The following is a 4,601-nucleotide window of genomic DNA, read 5'->3' as shown; positions in this document are numbered from 1 at the left end:
CTATTAATAATGACTCATGGATAGTGTCCACAACAATAAAAGCCACAAGATTCAATTGTCCTCTATTTTCTTTTTCCTGTACAATCTGTCCTTATTAAATAAGTCTTCCTCTTTCCTGCATATAGTAAGGATACACTCAATTAACTATGCAATAATATTTATTCTATATAAAATTAGACATTAAACTTATAAAAAAAAACATATTAAAAGTAATGTTATGTTAGTTGAATTCATGTTTTATCATGTTTAATTAACCTATGAATCTCATCCGATGACAGATAATTGTAGTGGTAATCCTAAGAATTATATTAATATTATCTGGAATTGAAAAGTCTTCTTTACTACATCTTAAAGATTCGTAACACAAGTACACTTGGGTGTTTTATATGAATAATAATTAGATCACATGTTCCTTTATTAACACCTATCGAAAAAGGCCAAGCATGATATGAGAACAATTAATTAATGGGATCTGATCTTATTTCCGAGGCAACAGAATAAAATACCTAACAAATCATTAATTATGTATTGTGTCCTTTTTTCTTTTTTCAATGAGATGCGTTTCTTGATTTTCTTATTCATTAACTTGTTTTGTTATTTTGTTTGAAAACAACAGCCTATCGTGAACGATATAATTATTAAATGTGATGAAGTTAACTTAGGCAAGTTCGGTCATAAGAATTGAAAGCAAAAGGGACATAAAACAGCAAAGATTTGCAATGATAAATAATAGTCTTAACTTTTGATTAAAGTAACAACCATGTTGGTTAAGGTTGCATCAATAATAAATAAGACACAATAGGGTCAAGTCAGTTAATTGATCACTTCAATTTTTCTATTAGGTTGATAATCATTCAATTAATTAATCAAAAAGTCCAAAATCTAAAGGGTTATTATGGGACCCTATGCTCTCCTTTTACTTTTGTGCAACAAAAAAGCATAGAAACTTTATCAATTAATTCTGTTTAATTTATGATTTAGCTATACCAACTTCAAATCTACTTCAATTTTGCAACAAATAAAGTGGTCCAAGCTACCCTCTTTTCTATTTTGTTCAGTCCATGCTAGATCACAAGATCCAATGTAGATCCCTGCAATAGCAGGCTGTTGATTAATTGCTATAGTAAATGTTTTATGTCATTTTATTTTCTAATGGGGTTTGCTTTTTCCCACTTCAAAATTTTAATACTGTTCACCCAAATCTGTCAGGATCACATGCTCACCAAATATTTAATTAGGGTTAAGTGTATTAAAAAGACAAATACTAATCAATGTACTGAGAATACCAGATAAAAAAAATCATTAAAAGTGCATTCGCTTCTTTTATTTTAACTTTTCAACTAATATTTAAATGAACTCCAACATCAAATTCATTAACTAGTATTATTAGAGTTTCGTATTTGAAATATGATTTATTTTGATGTTTAATGATTACATTATAGTTTTATTATAAGTTTATAAACTATTTTTAACTTCAATCTTTTAAATTAAGTAATGCTACAGTTTATTGCATATTTTTAAAATCTTCGAAAGAAAATGTTGATATAGAATTTTTAGGAATAGTATCAAATATTATTTGTTTTGAATTTAAAATGATAGTTTGTATTTATAATTTTGTTTTTGTTTTCATAAATAACGTTAATGTTCAAACTTCAGTTATGTTGTTAGAATTAATCATATTATATTTTAAATATTATCTTTTTAACCTGGAATTTAGCTGTGATTTTTTTTTTGAAAAACATAGATGAATGTATAATTAAATTATCATCAATTTTAACTCCTAAAGGACGTAGGCTATAGTAAATGTACTCGAATGACTAAATTTTGTATGACATTTTATTCTATTGAAATAAATTTGTAAAACTTAATAAATAATTTCTCTCTTTTAGTTCACTTCTTGATTAGATAAAAAGGAAAAAAAAAAGGTTATAACAAAAAAGAGAGTCAAAGAAGTGAGTACAAAAGCTAACTCCACACCAATATTCAAACACATGAAAATTCCATTCATAATCTTTTCAACCTATCACAGTGACACATCTTTTCTCATACGCGCTTCACATCTTTGAAAACTCTTCCACCATCTTCAAAGTTGGTTGCCATGTAAATGCAACCTCAGTTTCACGAAACAGCCAAACAGTAACAACACACCAAATCAAATCACAGATTCAAACCAAAATTCACATTGTTTCTAGAAATTCGTGTTGCTGGAAACTTCAGGGAAAAAGTTACAAATGTTCTTTTCTCACCATGAAATCGACACAGAAAAAAACATAATATAAAAAAATATTATATTAGTTTGGACACACTTGACATTTGATGTCACATCTACATTTATGTTTCCAAGCCCACACATAAGAAGCAACTGCAACCAAACTTTGTCCCTGCAATTAGGTCTTGGAGCTGTCATTAACAAAGGACAAGATTACTTCAGCTACCAAAATTAAAGCGTCTCACCCCATCTACAATATTATTTCAATTTTCAATATCCCACATACCAAAATTCAATTTTTCTACTGCAATTTAATAACTCCACGAGAACGATGCAAGCATGCCTTGGGGGAATCAATTCAGCAAAGTATGTAGCATAAACCAGATACCAAAATAAAAAAACATCGGTGCTCTCAGAAGGATCATTTATATATATATATATGTTGTATTGTAAACATACTTTATGTATTTGTGTGCTCTTTTTCTCAAGTACATGAACTTTTACGCTTTCTTTTTCTATTAAATAACCCTTCAAGATTCTTTCATTGTTCATCAAATACAGTGGGTAGTGTATAGCATATAGGGCATAGTGTAATATATACACACTACCACGTAGTATTTGTTTATTTCCAAGGTGGTAATAGGTTAATGTAAGTAGTTTTGAAAGGATCTATGATACATTATGTTTGATGATGGACGAAAGCAATAAAAGAGGACATGGGAATCCATCTGTCTACATTTATGTTCTATCTTCTTCTTCTTCCTTTTGCTGTTGGGAACTTTATTTATTTTTTTTTAATTTTTTTTAATCCTCCACACACCTTTTCATTCATTGTGCGTGCTTGTGGGGAATTTAAGAATTGGAAATGTTAGATGGGTTCGGACAAGGTGGGTGAGTGTTCCTTTTTATTCAACCCATATTATATATTTGATATCGGAGATTATTAAATCGCGATGCCTTACAAAAGCAATGAATTTTGCAGGCAGAACATGATATGTAGGTTCCATGTTAGTTGAAACTTGAAAGTATGATGATGTCAGTCCATTCATGGGATGGGAGAGGTGTTCCTTGTTTCTGTTTCCATGAAAAGGACAACACTAATAGGGTCTCCTTCCAATCAAATATCTTGCTTCAAAATCTAACCCTAACCCTAACCCCATCTCTATCTTACCATTAATTATATATACAAAAATTTTAATTGGATTATAATAGTTAAAAATGACTATTAATTTCATGCTTTTAGCTTCAATTATTTTTTAGATTTTTCAAATTTTAATACCTAATGTTAAATTCCAACCACTAATATTTTAGGTTCTTAATTCAAAACCTTTTAATGATATATAAAACTAATAATAAAATTGAAAAAATGGAAAGACAGAGAAGGTGGATATGTGTTGAGATTTTTAGAGCTTTTCAAGATACTAGAGACATGAATGATATTAAAAATATATTATATAAAAAAGAACTTGTTATTTTATTTTATGCGTGTAATCTCTCTCTCTATATATAAAATAAAAATATATTAAATATTTACGATATTTCAATCTTAATTTTCTAAATCTAATTAATGATTAAATATATTTCCATCAAGATATTTATAAAACATCAATATAAAAATGACATGATACCCTTTAAAATTTGCATTTAAAAACAAACAACTATCCCTCTTGGATATGAATCAAGTTTCCTTTACACCATCTTTGAAATGTAACGCAATATTTGCAATGATGAAAAATGAAATTTTGTCAAAGACGAACAGGAACCATGAAGCTGCTTTGATGGTGATAAGTAAGTTCATCAGAATTTGTGGCCTAAAACTTTGCCATTATGATATATATTTCTCTTTGACCAATTGAGCAAATGAAGGTTACTTGCTTTTGACAATTATATTAGACAATCACATCTTGGCAGAAAAAATAGATTATGCAAAGACATGTGCAATCACGTAGTTTTGCATATTTTAGAAAATTTCCTCGTATACATTTAGACGAATACTTTGAAATCTCTATGTACAATTCAAACATTGATTAGTTAGACACGACGATGCGATATTCGGATAAATGCATGTTAGTTGTTTGAAAATGCCACCTTCAATCAATCCAAAATTTCTAAATTCCCCAAGGATACAACCTTACAACGACTCTAAAATATTATTTTCAAAGTGTCTAATCATATAAATTCAGATTAGTTTCGCACTGGTTTTAATTAAATTAATTTTTTTTATTTAGTATTGTTTTCATTTTTGCGGGTAAGGAAATAGTAAGAGAAAATTAATTTTAATTCTAAATTGCAAATAAATATATATATTTTTTAAATTACATAGGACAAGAAATTGTTGTTGTCTTTTTTATTCCGGACATACAAGTAGAATTTTCAACATCAACCATGTTGA

Source organism: Vigna umbellata, chromosome 5 (genome assembly GCF_029865625.1).
Source record: "Vigna umbellata cultivar VRB3 chromosome 5, Vumbellata_1.0, whole genome shotgun sequence".
Lineage (NCBI taxonomy): Eukaryota > Viridiplantae > Streptophyta > Magnoliopsida > Fabales > Fabaceae > Vigna > Vigna umbellata.
The sequence above is the reverse complement of the archived record's forward strand: the minus strand, read 5'-3'. Positions refer to the sequence as shown.